Source organism: Protopterus annectens, chromosome 1.part1 (genome assembly GCF_019279795.1).
Source record: "Protopterus annectens isolate FY-2018-M chromosome 1.part1, PAN1.0, whole genome shotgun sequence".
NCBI lineage: Eukaryota > Metazoa > Chordata > Ceratodontiformes > Protopteridae > Protopterus > Protopterus annectens.
The window spans coordinates 306,072,202-306,093,578 of NC_056726.1; the positions used below are offsets into that span (position 1 = coordinate 306,072,202).

The 21,377-nt window shown below is 40.5% G+C and overlaps 1 long non-coding RNA gene across 1 annotated transcript in view; it reads right to left on the reverse strand.

Moving 5' to 3' along the window:
- The window catches only part of LOC122813270, a 544,628-nt gene that overhangs the window by 74,437 nt on the left and 448,814 nt on the right, over positions 1-21,377 (reverse strand). Inside the window, exon 2 of the long non-coding RNA XR_006366653.1 lies at positions 356-447. This is a non-coding gene — a long non-coding RNA (uncharacterized LOC122813270). The remainder of the gene's footprint in view (positions 1-355; positions 448-21,377) is intronic.

Consider the following 21,377-nt stretch of genomic DNA (forward strand, 5'->3'; position numbering starts at 1 on the left):
AAGTAGGGATAGAAAGAATATTGACAGAGTACAATGGTAAATGATAGAACATAACACTCCCACTTCATACCCATACTTTAAAATAAGAAACAACCTGAAGTACAAGGTAACTGAAAGCAAAGAACTGATAGTGAGCCATTTATTAGTTCCAAGGCTTTTAGAACACTTATAACAAAATTAGCATGCAGCCACATGTTTTGGTGGCCACTTAGGAAATGATAAAACAACAGCTGTGATTTCAACTAGATGTTACCAGTCTGGTATTATGAAGAACATAGAACATTTGTGTGCAGCTTGCCTGTAATGTCAAAAGACAGCACCTAGCCCATGGTTTAAGAATCTTTAATATCCTTACCTGTAATGAAATCCCATTTGAAAGAATAGTAATGGACGTTGCATGTCCTCTTGTATAACTGAATAAGGTCCATCAGTTTATCCTGGAAAAGACTGACAATGCAAAAGAAAAATTCTTGAGTCAATACCCCTACCAATAGTTAATGCAAAGTTCACAACAAAAGAACTACTATGGCTTTTTAGAGTAGGAATTCTCCCAGACACTCTTACTGACTAAGGCATTCATTCCTATCTAGAGTACTGCATGAACTCTGTCAATTTTTTTAAAATGAAACAGCTAATGAGATCTGCAGACACATATGCTAGTTGAGTGTTTTTTTTTTTTAAAAAACTTGAAAATCTATCCCTGTAATTCATTAAAAACAAGTGTGGCCCATAAAAGCTGCAAGCAGCATAGGCTATTTCTGTAATTTTGAAAAATGTGATTCAGAGACTCATTAGCCTTAAAGGGGAAATTCCTCATAATCTGCTAATTTGTATGTCTCTGAATTGCATGGTGTTATCACTAATGCTAGTCAGCACTTTCCTGCAGTAATAACCTCTGGTATTCCATGCATCACATTGGTGCATGAACTTCCTCATTTATTCTCTCTCTCTCACACACACACACACACACACACACACACACACACACACACACACACACACACACACCACCAAATCTGTCACCTCTACCTGTGTTTAAAGAATGTCCCTGATATAGCCTCTTAATTTTCCACTGCCCTATTGTAAATCGCAGATGATTACAGTTAATCAGTAATGCCAGCCATTCAAGTTGCATTCTTTTTATTGCTTAGAAACTGCATCATGATGCTAGACCTGTTGCTAAATTAACTTTTTTAAGTGATTAAAAGTAATATTTGAACATTATCCCTGGTGTAGTCTAGTGTTTCTCTTGGCTTTATCTGGAAGTGTTCAGAACATCTATTTAGAGGTATGACAGCCCCTCCACACAAACATCCCCATCTCTTCCAACTGCCTTGATTTCACAGAATGTCCCTGACTTTGCCTTTTATACTTGCCTTGTCCCTTGTTACTACAGTCAGTCACCTATGCAATTTCTGAAATTTGGGGAATAAATATAATGAACTGAAACTGTTAATATCAAATAATTTCAATAGCTGAGGCTTGGCCACCATTGAATATGTGATTTCTGAATTATAATTGTTATCAGTATATTAGATTAAAACCCAGAGGTGGAATGGTTTTGTTACTGGTTCAGGAGTTTATAATATCAGTACTAATTGTTTTCTGATAATACAAAGAAAATTCTTAAAATGGGTTTTTGTTTATACTGAAACTATAAGATTTGTGATTTATCTCAAACCTAGAATGGATACAAATATGCATAAAGAATATTTGGAATTCTTACTCATAAAACTTGGGTATAAGAGTATGATATTAATGGAAGATTTTAATGATCTCAGTATAAACCGGGAAGAAGGTAGAGCAGACAATCGGTATACTAGATAATTCATAGAAATTCTATCCCTTCACATGTTTATTCAACTCATGTATGAAAATATGAGGGGGAAATATTAGATCTTGGGCCTACAAATATTCATAATATTATAACAGATTTATAACAGATGTAGAAGCTGGTGCACCCTTTGGTAAATATGACCATAATTCGATACCATTTACTAGGATGTGGCTGCCATACACTACTAGTAGGAACTATCATTTTGGATTACTCAATAATGAAGCAACCAGTGAAGAAATTATTAGAACAGATTAGAAGAGAATAAACATAGACAGGAATAATGATTATGGATAGATACACAATGCTACAGAAAATATTGAAGGATTATGTGGATGCCACAGTTGATACTGTTAATAGTTATACTATAAATAAGTACCACAATGGTGGAGTTGGAAGTTAATGAAACTGTATAAAAAAAAAACAGTTATCAATTATATAAACGTATGTATGTATAATGTACCTTAATTGCACTAGTTCTGTTTTGTGTAATGTGTTTCAACTTATAATTGTGTTTTGTATAACCATGCACTCCCATACGAACTGCTTTTGTTGAGCTTTTCTCCCTGGGCCTCCACTGAAAATGGGATCTCCTTGGCTCAGTGGACTTTCCCAGTTAACAAATTCCAATAAATTAAATAAATAAATAAATAAATAAAAGGTATCCAACCAATAGAAGTAAGCCGTAAGTCCAAATTAAATAAACTAGCTAATAAATTGTAATGTTCAATAACATCTGAAAAGATAAAGCTTGAAATAAGCTATATATATTGAATAACACAAAGGCTTATTATAGCAATATAAACTATTTCAGAAAATCTAGTAATTCTATTAATGTACTGAAAAATAATACTTTAATTGATTTAAGAGATAATGTTGAGGAATTTAGAAGTTGCTTTAGAAGTAAAGAACAAAACATGAAACACAGTGAAAGCCTTATGAAGTACTGAAATTCAGAAGGAAGTTGTCTAGTAATAATTAAGTTGAGTATTAAGACTTCACTTAAAAAGGTAAAGAATAATACATCAATGAGACTTGAGAGTTTACAAACAGCATTAATAAGAAATATTCTCGACATTATTTATTATCTTACACTTTGTTTTTAATAACATGCTTATGAATGTGATAGTGCCATAAATGTAGAAACTATTAAACATTACTCCTATATTTAAAAAGGGAAAAAACACTAATATCACAAATAACAGGCCAAAGTCATTGTCACAGATACTTTGCAAATATTTTGAGAGATGTGTAATAGAGTTAATTTTTAAGGAAGACAAATGTTATTGATTTACATCAATATGGGTATAAAGGGGAGGTTTGTCCTGACAAACTTGACAGAATTTTTATGAGCAATTATCTTTAGATGTGGATTTAGGATTATCTTATGGTACATTTTTAGACCTAGCTAAGGCATTTGACCCTTTAACTTTTATCATTCCATTTGCAAAGTTTTGTTTGACTTAGAATATAATCCTTATACTGGTAAATGGACAATGAACAAGCTTATTGATAGGAGACAAACAGTAGTTAATGGGGGTTGTTCTCCAGCAAACAAAATGGGGGTGTCCCTCAGGGCACAGTACTGGCTCCACTATTGTTTAATCTTGTTTTTTTCAACTATTCCAACACAAAGTTCAGTTTAGATGAACAAATATGCTGCTGACCACAAGATAGGCTTTGTTGTGGTGAGTAAGAAAGATTATTGTTTGAGCAGAATTACTGAATGAGCATCTGCTGTTGGAGTTTCATTTACTATTGATAGATGTAAAGTTATGTATTTTGAAAAATCATCACCAAGGCAAAACATTAACCTACGTGATACAGTTTTGGAAGAGGTATCTCAGTATATGTATTTGGGTTTAATTATTTCCAGTAGTTTATTCTTTTCCAAATATCTTGATATAATTATCTGCAAGACCATTACACAGATGGGATAGTAAGTAAAGAATGTTTTGAATAGATGGAAAATATGATTAATCTTTACAAGTCTTTTGTTAGACCCCTTTAGGAAGTTCAAATTGCTCATTTTGCATGTACACAACTGGAAATATGTATAGGTTAGAATCGGTGCAAAGAGATTCCGATTAAATAATTTGTTAACTATTAAATCTATTATAAAGAAAGATGTAAAAAGACAAATCTTTATTCTTTACAAAATAGATATTATAGAGGACAGATTATGTTAGCATATAAGGTAATAAGGTGTGAGGAATCAAGATTACTATTAAATTTAGATATGTTAGTAGCAGTATGACACTTAAATATAAGAGCATGAACTTTAAAGTATGTCTAAATAGAACAATATTAAAATTAAAATATTACTCAAAACATTTAAACTCTTTGGAATCATTTTCCATTTAGGGTTCATAATTCAAATAGTTTAGACTTGTTTAAAAAATAGATAGTTGGGTAGGTTCTCACATGTTTAATCCATTCTTTAAGTAGTCTGTGTTCCTTGAGGGCCTTAGGACCAGAGCACAGTAAACTAATGTTATAATTTATGAACTAATGACTAATAGCAGACATCTGAGTTTTAAACTTAATAATAATAAATATTAAATAATAAATAAAATAAACCAAGTGCTCCATAGGACCAAAACTTGTATCCAGAAAGCGTTAATTGTCTTACAGCTTAAAAAGTTTAAAAACAAACAGCTGTTGTAAAAAAATCAAACAGATTTAGCGCTTTCGTCTTACAAGTAAAAGACATTATCAGAAGAACCATTGCTTTAAGAGCAGCTAGGCTTTTATAACCAAAACCTCACCCTTAATTGAAAACAAGTCATGAAGCCAAGTCCTGCATTTAAAGCTATATACTCAGCTAGCATTCACCTTGAATAGCTATGTGTAATAAATGGTTACAAAATAAAACATCATGAATAAAATAAGTAAAAATAATGTACATATATACTTGCTGTGCTTGCAGAAGCCATACTACAAAAGCAACAAACAATTACATGTTCTTACGTACATTGCATCAACTTGTCTTTTGCCAGCTTGCATTTAGACAGCCTATATTTTTATTGAGCTTTCTTTTAGCTCACTGGCAATAGAAACTGTTTTGTTTAAGCCTGGTGGCACAGTAGCATTAAATCTCAACTGCCAAAGCATTTCTTTATGCAACAACTTATTCTTACAGTCCCCACAATATGCTGCCATATCAACTTGGTCTACAGCAAAGAACATAAAACCCACACAGGTGACAGAGTACCTTGCTAAAGCACTGCTGTTGTCATTTCGCTGGATGCTATATATGCTTATTAAAAGCACTATTGGTTTTGCCAGTGTAAAAAGCTTGGCATTGTGTGCACACAGAAAAATAAATCACTCTCTCCTTGAAACAATTAAATCTGCCTCCCTTGGCATAGCCCCCAATTGTATCATATAGCCACCCTTCATAGTTCCCTTCAACAAAGCCACATTGATTGCATCTTCCACATTTAGAATTTTTAGGAGAATTATCCATCCTGCACGTAGGTTTATTCTCCAAAATACTTTTAAAAGTACTCCATCTTTTAAAAGTGAAAGTAGGCTTAACCCCATTAAATCTCAGTGTAGCCTCATTGCTACTTATAATAAACCAATTTTTCTAAATGATCTTTTGTATTTCCTTGACATCAAGTGAGTAATGAAAAACCATGTTAGTACTTAAATCAAGGGACAGGATGTTGTGAGCAACAACATCTGGATTATTGTTGTATCCATGTTTAAAAATGGAACCACATATACCATTTTGTTCAATCCATACCTGTTCTGTCACCTCATCCACCAGGGCACAAGGATCATTACATTCCAAAAACATTCTTTTCAAGACAATACATTTTGCTTGGCACATGTTGTCATTTGATATCACTCTAGATACCCTAATAAATTGACTTTTTATAATGCCTTTTTCTGGCAGTATGGGTGGCAGCTGAAATAAAATGAAAAATAATTACAATAAGTGGACTTTCTAAATATACCTGTTTCCAGGGTTCTGTCTGGTGAACATTGAATTTTAATGTCCAAATACGCAATTTCTTTGGCATTGACATGGTATGTAAAATCCAGAAACTCAGTACTATGTTGCATCAACTACAACAGTTCATTAAATTGATTTATATTACCTTGCCACAAAATTAACAGGTCATCTAAATATCTGTAGTAAGCTTTACAAAGCTGAAAAAGTGGAAACTTGAACAAGGACATTAATTCCCACCTTAACAAAATACCATTTGCAAACATGGGGGCACAAATGGCCTCCATGGCCACCCCAGAACACTGTTTATAATATTTGTTGCCAAACACCAGGAAATTGTTGGACAAAATTATTTCCATGAAATCATATATTAAATTTTCATCATTTTCAGTTAGTCCCCCATAAAGTTTAACTATCTCATCAGACCATAATAAACTCTATTCTTGTGGGATGACAGAAAACAGACTTTCAATGTCGCAGGTAATAAAGTAATGAAAATCATGGTCAGCCTGCCTTATTTTGTCCAACAAACCCCATGAATCATGAATGATATGTCCAAAAGGTTTAAACATTTTTTTTGTTTTGTGTCAACAAATTTGGCCAATGTGGCTCAGTGATGGACACTGCTGAAGCCACAATAGGCCGTAAAGGTGGATCCCTGATGTTCGAATGTAACTTTGGGATGCCAAAATTTCTTGGGATAATAGGGTCCTGCACTTTTAAAAATTCATATAAATCTTCTGGCAACTGCTCAGACAGGAACAGCTCTTTTAATGCTATTCTCACTGCCCTATATGCTATGTTTATCTCATTTAATGAAACAACATTATATACAGCATTGTCACATAACAAGTTAAGCATTCTCCCCTGATAATCAAGGTTGTACATAATTATAAGTCCTCCACCTTTATCAGGATGCATGCAGCTAATGTCTACATCTTGTGTAATACATGTTAAAATGTCCTTTTCATAGCGTGACAAATTGTAGTAGCATTGTTGGCACCTTTGTTGTAATAAATCTCTAATCTCCTTTTCATAAATTCATTCAAAAGTGTAAACAACAGGGTGCAATGAGGGATTAATGACACTTTTCCTTTTTAAATTGTCATTATATGCCCTCACCCTGCCATCATCATTAGTGCCATTCATAATATCAAGATTTAATTTTCTCATAAAGAGCTTCAAGTCTTAAATTGTGTGCTTAATGCTGGCCCTACATGAGGGTACAAAGTTAAACCCTTTTAAAAAGAGGGTATGATGGACAGGCTCCACTGCAAGCTCAGTAAAATGATATATATATATATATATATATATATATATATATATATATATATATATATATATATATATTGAGTTGTTTATAAGATGTAACTTTAACAGTACCTGAAGGGCTGTAATAAACAACTTCAGACATTATCTCCTGCTCTGGGTGTTGTTTCTGCCTTGTTGCCATCTCCCTTGCCTCACATTCTGGTTCCCGCTCGGTGGTTTCCAATGGTTGTTACCATAATTCCCTTGCCACTGCTGGTTGACAATATATTGGGAATGTCTGGATGGTGGTGTCTCCACTGAGCACTTGCAAGATTCCAAAGGTAGATTGACAGAATGCATGAACCCTGTGCCAGATATTTGGTAACCTACCTGAATGACAAAACATTTTTTCTGAAAGCTGGGTAAGAAATATCTTAAAGCTCTTTTACATTCCCTGCAATAAGCTGGGTTGGTAGGCAATACAGCAATGTGGAAATTAGACATGTCAGAAGCCTACTATTTGGAGGTGGTGCAGTGGTTAGCATTGCTGCCTCACAGCAAAAGGTTCTCCAGTTCAATCCTCGGCTGGGGTGCCTTCTGTGCGGATTTTGCATGTCCTCCCTGTGGTCGCGTGGTTTTCCTCCGGGTGCTCCGGTTTCCTCCCACATCCCAAAGACATGCTGTAGGTGGATTGGACACACTAAATTGGCCCTGGGCATGAGTGCATGCATGTGTGTGCCTTCTGTGGAAGGTTGGGTGCCGGGTTGGCAACTTGACACCGTAAAACTCCACTGCCAATCATGAGCGGACAGTGATCTTATGTGGTGACCCCTAACCAGGAAAAGCTGAAAGAAGAAGCCTACTATTTGGAGTATATAATAGCCTATGGATAGTGAAACCTCAGACTAAAAAACTCTAGCAGTACAAAACTGCCCCACTCCAACCATTAAGAAACGGGTTAAAGCTTTTTTTAGGCCTGACTACTTTTATTGGAATTTTATTTCTAATTTAGTGCCAATGCTGGTCCTTTGATTTTACAAAAGATATGTCTCCCCTGAAGGTTAAAACAAGACTTTAGGGATCTAGAAAATGTTATGTGCATGAGTGCATGACCAGGAATGATACATCCATACTTTTCTAAACAATTTTGAATGCATACAGATGCCACTGAAGTACACTTAGGTGCAGTCTTGTCTCAGACTATAGATGGAGATGACCACTTCATCTGTTATGTAAGTAGAAAACTTAACAATGCTGAAAGGCATGATTCAACAACTGGGAGAGAGAGGAATGCCTTGCTATATGATGGTCTTTCACTACTCTAAAATACAATTTATTGTGCAGAGAATTTATGTTTATCACTAACCTTGTCTGTCTACAATGGTTCTACTATCAAAAGGACTGCAACACAAAATTGTCCATGTGGACTTTGACCTTCCAGTCCTATAACTTTTAAAATTTAGTATCATTCAGGCTGCAGTAACTTGAATGAGGATGGACTGTCTCAGGTTTACAACCTATGTGACAGTGCTAGGACTAGTGGTTCTAGGCTGGGGGTGGGGGGGTAGTCTTGTAATGTATTGACAGCTGAGCCTGGGAAGTATACCAGTTGTTGCAGTTTTCTGTCTGCTGTTTGTATATTGGTTGGACTTGCCTTTGCTGGAGTGTATGTCATATATAGTAGATGGATTGTAGAGTTTCTTTATTTGAAACAGGCAGGTAATCCAGATACAGGGGTAACACTCAATGAGAACTACGCAAGCAGCTGCTACCTTTAGCTCTATATCCTGTTCAATACTTCCTGAGGGAGACAAATTCCTGAACTCTTGGCCTAGAGCGGGTTGTGAAGAGGAGTCTGCAGGGTGCTATACTGTATGTGAGGAATGAAGGCAGTCTGTATGGTGTACAAAAATGGAAACAGAGATGAGAACAGGCAGAGAAGGAGTCCCTGTAGAAAGACAAGACTGCACTATGTTTGAGCTCTGAAGAAAGAGAAAAGTCCTCATTGGGGGCAAGCACTATACACACTTTAAAAAAGCTGCCTGTTATGGGAGGTACGGGCAAAGACAGAAGACAATGAACCGCAACTTCACTTGCAGATTACCTAGTAAATAATGTACTATTATGGCTTTGTTACAAGGAGCATTTGAAGGGTCAAAGGCTGTAGTTTGAGTTAGCAAGTGTCTTTTGTTATTGAGCCAACGGATTAAGTCAAGCTTTGGTTTGCTTCCATTTGATTGTATTGTTTTTCAAAACTATATTTATGTTGACTGAAATAAAAGCAAATGTGTGCTGGTAGAAACTAAAGCTAAAGCTTCTAGTTTCTTGGATGGTTGGAAATGTAAATTGTTGAGCTAATTCTCCTTGAGATATCATAGGAGATTGTTCTTTATAAATCTTTTTAGTGGGCAGTTCTGATGGGATTAAAACTGATTTGCCTTAGAAACCTACTTTGCTATATAGCTGACAAGAGACAGAGTTGTAGTACATGAATTAGATTCATTCTTTGGAAAACTGACTTAGTGATGTGCATTGTATGACAGAGGCAAGATGCTGTCACAGAAGAAAATGCCTGAAAGTAAAACTTCTAAATAACCAGTCTTTTGTTTACCAGAAGTTACATACAATTTACCTTCTTATTTTAAGAAGCACACACACATACATTTTACATTACTGGATTTCAGAAATGTTTTCTGTTTGTGTTGGCTTGGCGATTAATAAGTGTACTTGTAGCAGGGGAGGCTCTCAGAAGCTTACACAGCACTAACTGGTGCCGGCGGCGGGGGGGTTTACGTCACTTTGAGTCAATCATTCACCCCAGACAAATGTTTTCAGTCATCCATGAAACTTGGAAGTTGAGTCTAATGGATATTATCTGGTTAAGGAATGACTTACAACTTAGATAACTAACTAAATATGTGATCACATTTAATTTGTATGCTTTTGCAGTCTAGCCTAAACAGTCAAGAGAGATATAATCACTACAACAGTATTTCTAAATCAACACACTAAATCAACACACAACTAATACTTCATGAATAGTGCTGCTTAGAGATAACAATAATAATATATTCATAATTTCCTATCTAATATATTCCTTGCTAGGGTTGCCACCTTTTAAGCAGGCCAAAGTGGGACATGGGGGTGTGGCCAATATGACACTGGCCACACCCTCTACTGTGACGTCACCACCAGAGTGGTGAAGGAGATGCTGTTATGGGTACGACAGATGACTGCTGGAGTGGCTAGCTGGTTGGTGGGAGTAGCAGCTGGATGGATGAATGGCTTGATGGATGGATGGCTGAATGAATGGATGCATAGTTGGATGGATGGATGGCTGCATGAATGGATGGATGGCTGGCTGCATAAATGGCTGGGGGCTGGATGGATGGCTGGCTGAAGTGGCTAGCTGGTTGGTGGGAGTAGCTGCTGGATGGATGGCTTGATGGATGGATGACTGGCTGCATGAATGGATGGATGGATGGATGGATGGATGGATGGATGGATGGATGGATGGAGGAGGAGGATGGCTGGCTGGCTGGAGGAGGATGGCTGGCTGGCTGGCTGGATGGCTGGATGGATGGAGGAGGAGGATGGCTGGCTGGATGAAGGATGGCTGGCTGGCTGGCTGGCTGGAGGAGGATGCCTGGCTGGCTGGCTGGATGGATGGAGAAGGATGGCTGGCTGGCTGGATGGATGGATGGATGGATGAAGGAGGATGGCTGGCTGGCTGGATGGAGGAGGAGGATGGCTGGCTGGCTGGCTGGAGGAGGATGGCTGGCTGGCTGGCTGGCTGGAGGAGGAGGATGGCTGGCTGGCTGGATGGAGGAAGATGGTTGGCTGGCTGGATCGCTTGTTATGAAAAAAAAATCTAGGTCTTTTTTTAGCGGCTGTAGAAGCACTTAAAACAAAGTGCTTCTACAGCCACGATCTTTGCAGGGCTCTTCCTGCCCCAATCCCCACCCCTTTCGTGAATTGCAGCCAATTGCTGCATGAATTAAAGCACCTGGGCCTAACAGGCAGCAGCTTTGCCTGCAGGTCTGGGTTGGTGACGTAACTGAATTGCCGTGAAAAATCCAGAAGTAATTGTGACTTTTCCACAACAATTCAGTGTGATCACAAAAGCGGGACTTTTCAGGTCCCACTACTTGATACAACGGGCAACGGGATAAGGTGGCTTAACCCGTGAGTGACCCGCTGACAACGGGATGGGTGGCAACCTTATTCTTTGCCCTTTGTCCAGATTTAATAATGTAATCTATGACAGATAAGGGAAAAGTCAGAAAATCAGAAGTACATTAAAACTCTGTCCCCAGGATTCAGTAAGCTCTACACTGTGTGCAGGAATAGTGCAAGAGCTGCTGTAGTCAATATGGCTGACGTGAGATCCAGGAATGAACACCCGGGACGTGCACAAGCATCCTGCACTATTCCTGCACGGACATAGCCCCTGTATGCTAATTACCTCATTTGTTGGTGAAAACCATGCAAATGAGGTGAATTAGAGGTCTAGGAAGCAGGCAGGCGTCTCTGCAGGAATAGTGTAGACTGCAAAAATGAATTCAGCCTCTAGCTGAATACATTTCTGCAAACTACAAAACGGAGGCATGACAGCTCATAAAAAACATGTATTATAAGGTATAGGCATGCCAATGGCCAAATATATGGCCATAGGCATAAAAACTAGTTTCAAAATTATAAAAAATAACTTTTTTTGGTCGATTTCGGCCGTTTAAGCATAGGGCAGTGGTGCACAAATGGGACTGTCTCGAAAATAATAAAAAGAGCAGGAAATAATCTTTTAAACCAAACTCATCATTTTGCCATAATAGTCAATGACATGCATAACACAACAAGACCATGGAATAGTGGTTGCTAAGGGGGAAGGCTGAGTGTCGGTTTTGTAACCATGCATTAGCAGTCAATTCTATGCAAATGAGGGGAATGATACTGAATCACAGATTTTCCCTTATTGCTAGCTTGCACCCAACCATGTAGGTGCAGTAATTCCATGGTGTAAGCCTACGAGCTAGATTACTTCATAAGGGGGTGTAACATGCATTCTGTAAGCTTATTGGACCACTGTGGCCCGTGTTTGCCCTTAGCTAAGCACAGCTAAGGAAGGGGGTGTGTCTAAACCTACCTAGCAGTATTTACATTGCCTAAATGGGTGCGTATGCCACGAACCGGGTTGTAAACAAAAAAAAAATAATAAACCAGGAAATAGCATATCCGTTCACATCTGAGCACTGGCTTTGTGTGGCACACATCAGGGCTTAAACAGGAAGATAATGGGAAGGGAAAACAGCAGTAGGAAGGTAATCAAGGAGAACTAGCATAGCTGGCAGATGAAATGTATCAGAATCAGCCAATTACACAGGCAGCAGCCCAGCCCAGCACACTACTATAAACTATGAAAACACCTTTCACTCTGTTTTTTCCCACAAACTCTATGCCACTGGTGTACACAAATGGGGAAATTTTACCTAACAAAACCAACAAAATGATAGGGGCTGCTTTTGTTATCATAAATAAATATGTGGAAGAGGCTGAGGGTGGTGAGGATGAGAATGCTGATGACCAACCCACAGTGGGGGAAGGAGAAGAGTGTACAGACCCAGGGTAACCTACCAGGGGCTACATGAGCTGGAGATAGTGGAGTGCTATAGGGTGGACAGGGACCTCCTACAGCAAATTGTTGAGCTGTGCCAGCCACACCTCACACACAGAACCAACAGAGAGGAACCCATCCCAGTGGATACCAAGGTATGTGTAGGCTTAAGAATATTAGCCACGGGTACCTTCCAAAGGCCATCTGGGGATATCATGGAGATCTCACAGGCATCAGCATCCAGGGTACTCCACCAGTTCCTGGATGCCATGTCAGCACATGCCGGTGAGCACATTTATTTCCACAACACCCGTGAGGCATTGACCAGCAATATGCATCCCTTCCACCAAATAACAGAATACCCTGAGGTAGTGGGTGCTATAGACTGCATGCACATACACATCAAAGCACCACCTGGTGAGCAGGGTAGGGTCTACATAAACCGCAAGGGCTTCCTCTCCATCAACTGCCAGGTCATGTGTGATGCCCAAGGCATTATAATGAATGTGTGTGCTAGCAGTCCTGGAATCTATCATGACTCCCACATCTGGCATATGATGCAGCTGTACCAGAGATTTGCCAGAGGGACATCCCATATGGTCACCTAGTGGGGGATGCTGGTTATGCACTGGAGCCGTGGCTGATGACACCTATCAGAAATGCACACACCTGAACAAGAACTCCATAATGAGGCACACGCACAAACCAGAATCATAATAGAGCATGTGTTTGGGATGCTCAAGTCACGGTTCCGCTGCCTAGACATATCCGGTGGAGCCTTGCAGTACTCTCCAGCTATATGTACCCATATTTTCATTGTATGTGCTATGCAACACAATATGATCCTGTGGAAACAGCTGCAGCAGGAACAGCATGGGGCAGGGCCACACAGCCCCCAACCATTGCCAAGGCCAGCACAGGCACAGACTGACTCAGAGGAGGAACAACCTGAGCCTGCCCATGTAGGCAGAAGGAGGCATGCCCAGTATGCCTAGGCTTTGGCAAAGAGGCAAGGCATAGCACATACACTGACACCGTAGGAACCCAGGGAATGACACCTCTCTCTTACTCGCACATACAGTAAAAGGGATGCCAAACATGACACTACCTGTGCTTAACCATGTATAGGGAGTGTACTATGTGCATCCAACATAGTCAGTCCTCCAGCACCATCCTCAATACTGGCAAAGCCACAAGGTAATTCACTCTCCCTATCAATTGCTGAATGGAGTAGTATGTTCTGCTACTTGTATCTATGGTATGGATGTGATCATGCAAGGGAATCAGGTGGCTGAATGGGATGGCAGCAGACAGTAGACACCTATATGGGCAGCATGAAATCCATAACAAATATTGGTGTCAACATAGTAGGCAGTACTAGACAAGGTGACAAATCCCACTGCAGGACATGTGGTGGGCCAAATGTGTGTCCATAGGGCACACACATGCAGGTCAGTGAGGCTAACATAACCAAAAACTGTCTCAGCCAGCAGGACTGGTGTAGATTACCACAAAGAAAGGCTGTGCTACGGCCTCCAATTTTTGGCAATGGAGAACAGCCCCCCTCCAGACCTACATAGACAGACTACAACAGGTCAGGCAGTTGGATGATAGTTCTGAAGGGTAAGAAGTCTGAAACTGAAATGTAGATCAATAAAACCTAAGATCTGTACTACACTGATATGCCTCTAGTCTGCATGATAGGTCAGAATACAGAATGAAATGGAAGCCAACAGAGTACCTGAAATACCAGTACAGTCATAGCAAATGTTTACAATTGTCAGGTGTGCCCCTCCCACAATCCTACATAGAAATGTAGTAACATGTACGTGTGGGTATAATAACAGTGGAGCACAGATAACCTGAGCTGGCCAAATTAGCAGGATAGATTGTTGGTGTGTACAATATGCAGGGCTCTGTGTGTTAGGTTGTTGTGTGTTGTATATTGTCTGGAAGTGATCAGCATGTAGGCATGGAGGGTTGTGTCCCAGTGGACTATGGCCAGTACTGTTGATGACAGGGCCAAGCTCTAACAACTGCAGTGCCAAACACAATGCATCCCAGCAAGACCCAATCCAGCAATAATCCATACTAATTGTTCGGATGTAATATCTGTCACCATCTGAAAGATGGACATGGCATGAATGTGAGCCCAGACATATACACAGTACACAGGTGGAAGTACCCTAGACAGAGAGTGTATAAAATGTTACTGTCAAATGGACACACCTTTGGAGTTGTACATACAGGTTAGCAGCACATTAGTTGTCTGTGTAGTATAGAATACTGATGTAGTCTGGCCAAACACTGGCAGACCACAAAAGGCACAGTTATGAAGTACTGAGAAACTGCTGATGTCCCCACACAAGCCAGCATAAGGAGAATGCCCCACATATATCTGTGAGTCAGCTGCAAGAAGCTTCCATAGCACACATGCACTCAGCTCACCCCACCATCAGCCACAGGTTCATCACAGGTCATATCCCTGCTGTTGGGAATGAGTACAATATGACACCCACTTCTGTATGGGAATACCCACAGAATGCAGCATGCTGAAGAGGTGTCCCATGCAGGTGTGTCCCTAGCTGTAAGCAGCACCCTGCCAGCATCCACACCAATGGATTAATAATGACAGAAACTATTGCCATTAACACCTTGCACACCTACCCTGTCACCCCAGGGGAATCCAGTGCCTTGCAGCCTGGGACTGTAGGAGTGACAGAATGCACTGACCTGCTACAGATGGCCTGCATCACTACCAAATGCCCTACAATCCTCTGTCAAAGGCCTGTGTCTCACCTGTACTGCCAATGTATGTTATCTCATGGAGTCCCAAATAATGACATAACACAGTCCACAGAACACAAATGCAGTCCACAGAACACAAATTGCAAGGTCATGTCGACAAATCCCAGTAGCATGTCCATCATGTCCTACTACATGAACTGTGGACCAACTCCTAAATATTGCTGGGATGAAGTGATAACTATAGGGACATATCAGATATCGCTTGTATAATGTTAGGAAGAGGATAGAATAACAGAGGGGGGATAGAAGCATGGATGCCATGGAGTGTGTGAAGTCTGAAACTCTGATGTGTGCCCATACTATCCCCTGCCTGCAAAACCAGGAATGGGTGGCCACAAACCTGCTCGTAAACCACAATGTGAAGGGGAAATTACCATATATATATATATATATATATATATATATATATATATATATATATATGAGCCCTGCCTCTGGGTAACCTGTATCTGTACAGCTGAGTGGTGTGGCCACAACAGGATATGGCCATTCTGTCACATCGATAGATGTACAAGCAGGGGATCCTCAGCCACCACAGTACCAAGGTCCATTTACACTGACCCATCAGCAAGTGTCTGCAGCTCCCCCTCTAGAAATGCATGAGTGTGCAAGAATATGTAGGCTGCAGACCACAATACTGGACACAGCTTCATTCATCTTCTATTCCCAAGGAAATTACTGTGAGCAAATAAGGCATCTATATTATCTTGTCGAAAGATGACAATATCGAACGGCATAAACATCAAAAACACCATACATCAAAACTGTTCTTGTGGGGGGGCTGTGCCCCCCACACCCCCTGCTAATTATATATATACCAACTCCAAGATCGCACTACAGTGAGGAAAGAGCAAATTTTCTCATCCCCACTGTACCATGATCCTGCAAAAACACTTTTGATGTACGGCATTTATGACATTATTGCCATTTGATATTTTCAACATGCGATAAGGTGAAGTAGACCCCAAATAAGTATATCTGTCAGTAGTTGGTGACATAATACATCACAGTGTAAAACAGTGCATATGTGTGAATATCACTGCTAACACCAAAACCATGTAGCACAAGCAGCACAGACACAAATAGTTACAGTATCCCACTGTCCTTTACCCATTGTGACTCCATATTGTCAAACTATCTACAGATATCCAGCAGAAACAGGTTGCTAGCTGTAGGTGTAGAACACAAATGCCTGCACTGGAGTACAACCTACCTGGAATGGATTCACACATTCAATACAGAAGGTCATACTCAGCACACTCCCATGCTTAGAGAAACAAAGCTCATGTCTGACAATAAAATACAGAAGGGTCATACTGGGCTGCTCCCACTCTTAGAGAAATGAAGCCCATATCTGACAACAACAGAGGGCTATACATATTTGTCAGTCGCAGATTTCTGTGCACACACACCACATTGCACACCAGTCATGCTTTGCACACACATGGGATAGGAATACATACATATATCCAAGGACAACACAGTATAATAGGTCAAACATACATAAACAGAGACATGGGGAAGAGAGAGACAGACAGTGACAAAGAGCTTCCCATCATGAGGCCTGTCCCACCCACCACACATCCAATTGGCCAACATCACATGATGTGCCGATGTCTATCACTGTAGACATTTGCTTCTGGTAGCCCTCAGCATTATAGTGTCTGTGGTGCTTGTGATAACTGTATAACATGACAATACAAGTCATTATTCATCTAGCAGTTGTATACACAGTCCTGTCAAATGTAAAGTTGTGTGTGACTGAGTGTTGTGTGTGCGTTTCCAGAGGAATGGTTTATGGCCCATTCAAACACACTGCACTCCACATTGCCCTAGTTTAGCTAGCCTGCTGATGTCAGTCACCTTGAAATACCTCTTTGGATAAGGATTATCCCTATAAGCTCTGTGGGGTGTGCAGTAACTGCATAATACTATAGTGTGATGTATTAGTTAGGAAGGAGTTTTAATCCAAGACATGGCAACTGTGAAATTCCATGTGTATCTGTAGAGAGTAATGACTTTGAGGCCATTCATAGTCACTACACCTCCCATTGCCCTACTTTAGCAAGCCTGCTGATGTCAGTCACCTTGAAATATCTCCTTGGATACAATTCAGCCCTGTAATCACTGTGGCACATGCAATAACTATGTGATGCTAAAGTGTGATGTGTTAGGTAGGAGTTCTAATCCCATACATGGCAACTGTGAAACTCTATGTGTATGTGTGCGCACATGTATTTGTGTAATGCTTTTGAGGCCATTCACATTCACTACATCTCCCATTACCCTACTTTAGAAAGTCTGCTGATGTCAGTCACCTTGACATACCTCCTTGGGCAAAATTCAGATCTGTAAGCTCTGTGGTGCATGCAATAATTGCATAATGCTCTAATGTGATATACTAGTTAGGTAGCAGTTGTAATCCCAGACATGGCAACTGTGTGTGTGTGTGTGTGTGTGTGTGTGTGTGTGTGTGTGTGTGTGCGTGTGTGTGTGTGTGTGTGTGTGTGTGTGTGTGTGTGTACAGAGTAATGCTTTTGAGGCCATTCACAGTCACTGTACATCCCATTACCCTACTTTAACAAGCCTGCTGATGTCATCTACCTTGAAATATACCTTTGGAGAAGGACTAGCTCTATAAGCTCTGTGGTGCGTGCCATAAATGTGGAACAATGTAGCAGCAATAACTATACAGCTATAGGTTTGAATCTTATCTGTGGCAAGTGTTTGTGTGTGTACTTCAAAGATTTTGTCCCCATTTACAGCAAGTACACATCTCAGAGCTTGATTGTAGCAGTCCTGCAGATATCATCCACCTTACAAGTATCTGTTGCGAAACCTATACCATCTCAGGTCAGTGGTGCATGTGGTAAATGTGTAACATAATGGCCTGTAAAGGTTTTTAGATATAGGTTTGAGCCTCACCCCTGGCAAATGTAGATGTGTGATTAGGGTAAAAGTATTTTGGGATCTCTCACCCACTACATCACCCAATGCCAGTATTTACAAGGGCTGGGGATGTTCCTCACCTTAGAAGTACCTTGGGACAACATCCATCCAATAAGCTCCATGGTGCATGAGATAAATGCGGTACACTGTAGTAGCAATACATAACTAGGTAGGGGTTTGAATCTCAGTACTGACAAGTGTGTGTGTGTGTTTGTCATCAGTATTCTGGGTGGAGGTTGCTGTGATTGTGTAATGACAGGCTGCATTGTGGGGTGGGTTTTGCTAAATTATTATATTGAGGACCTACTATATGCCACAATGTCCACCTTACAAGGACAATAGATGTCAAACAGCAGAGAGGCTGGTGTAGACAATCCATAGCCCTACATGTGACATTATGGATCAGTGAACAATATAGGCAACCCTTGTATTACTCAGAGAATACTCTCCACCCATGTCTCATACACAAACACATTTGGCTAGGCAACAACCACTATACTGGTAGTTCCATGCATATTGTCCACATATAGTAACCATGGTGTGATTGCAGTGGACTATATGCCTATTGACCACAAATCTTCCACTGACATCAGACTATACTGTGATGTGTAACATCTCCTGACTGAGTGTGTGTTATTCAGCAAGTAAAAGGACATGGCACCCTGTTCCATCGCTACAACAGGCAAATAAATGGTGGTCCTTTGCTATGTTCAACACTGGATGCCTGCAACAACTGTAGAGTCTGCAAATGTAACCCATAAATGGAATACCATGCCTTATGCACATGCCCTGTATGCACAGATGCCACTAACTCCACTGAATACCTGTATCATGCTGTCAATATAGGTGCAGGCATGACCTCAGTTCCATAGCCACGTCTCACCACATGAGGTCAGGAATGCCACATCAGATGATAACAATCTGTCCACACAACATCCCCCCAGACACCTTAAGTACACTTCCACACATCACAGAACATGCATGTAGGACATGTGCACAACCCATACACTGACCATGTTATAGAATATAGATCACATACATGCAAGCATTGCACAGCACTAGCCACCCACAATAGTAACCCAGATGAGTGGATGGTGAATACAATACTCACCTCTGTGGGCCAATCCAGGGACTACACCCCTGAGCCACACTGGAGACCATTGTCATGTGGCCTAATACCATGGTATTCCCTTTGCCTAGCCTTGTACAGCCTTCTGGTACAGTCAACTACTACACACCCCTGAAGCAATGAGCCCATGTATATCAGTACTGGCAAGTGTGTGTGCATGCGTGTGTGTGTGTGTGTGTGTGTGTGTGTGTGTGTGTGTGTGTGTGTGTGTGTGTGTGTGTGTGTGTGTGTGTGTGTGTGTGTGTGTGTGTGTGTGTCTGTGTGTCTGTGTGTGCGTGTGGAGATTAATGATTTTGAAGCCATGCACACTCACTACACCTCCCATCACCCTACTGTAACACACTTGCTGATGTCAGTCACCTTGAAATAACCCTTTGGCCACATATCAGCCTGATAAGCTCTGTGGTGCATGTGATAATTGTGTAATACTGTAGTGTAGAAAATTAGTTAGGTAGGAGTTCTAATCCTGACCCTGCCAACTGTGATAATGTATGTGATTCCCTGAGAGAGTGTAGTTGTGTCTTCCTTGACACCTGCTTTTGTGGACAGTCACATGTGCTACACTTCCCTTATCCCTCCTTTATCACTGTTGCTGATGTCACTCACCTTCAAAGATACCTTTGGACAGCTCTCCATCATGTAAGCTATGTGGCGTGTGCAATAACTACATGACAATATAATAGCAGTACTTAGTCAGGTAGGGGTCTGAAATTCAGTATTGGTAAGTGTGTATTATCAGTGTCCTGTTGGGGTGATTGTGAAATGACAGGATACACTGCAGTGTGGGTTTTGCCACATCATTAAATTGAGGAGCTACATGTCCCATTGCCAACATTATAAGGCCAACATTTTCTAAACACTGTAGAGATTGTTGTCAACAATCCTCAGCCATAAATGTGTACAGCCATGTGCAATTACCATGTGACAGTATGGATTATTACACAATATAGGCAACCGTCATAATGCCCAGATACCACTCTCCACCCATGGATCACACACAAACATGCTTGGTTCTTACTCTTCCACCCCCTTCCTTTCTTACTTTGTCTCTGTCTGTGTCTCTCACTCCCTCTCTGGTGGATGTGGAAAAGCACACTTGCTTTGCTTAGGGAGCAGCTTGAGGTTTGCAAGTGATGCTCATGATCAGCTGATGGCCTGTGGATGAATTGCAGTCCCCCACTAGCTAACAGCATGTGGAATAGCTGTGCTATCATTCCTATAGCCAATTGCATGGAAACACACTCCTATAACTAAGCACTTCATGTGGGTGTTGGCTCTTTTCCTTTACTGTGAGCAGGACTTCATGTGGGTGTTTGACAAACAGCATCACAGAGGGTAGTTGGATGTACCTCTTACAACATACACTGTGAAGACAGGCCAACAAACAGGAGGGGGATGTTCCAGACATGGGGACAGAATGTAAGTATTGCTCTTCTACATTTGAAGTAATGTTGGTTTAACAGGGTTTGTGTGGATAGGGCTTTTCTATATGATTTAATATCTGGCATGACAGTGTTATGTGGCTGAGGAAATTCTCACCTTTAGGGCTAGCTGCAGACAGGCTAGTGTTTGGAGTCTTACATGTGTTGTATTATTCACACATTTCCTATCTTTAGAAATGCAGTAACATACTCTGAGGATTGCAGTCAATACATGGTGACATCCATGTGAGTTACTGACTTCATATCCCTCAGAAGACATATGTCACAACAAACCCTGTTACACCAGTAAATGTATGGGTTTATCACAGCAACATGTAAATACTGGCCCTACATTTGTGCCTCCAGGTGCAACTCTGTCAACCTTTGTACATATGTCACACAGTAAGAGGTAC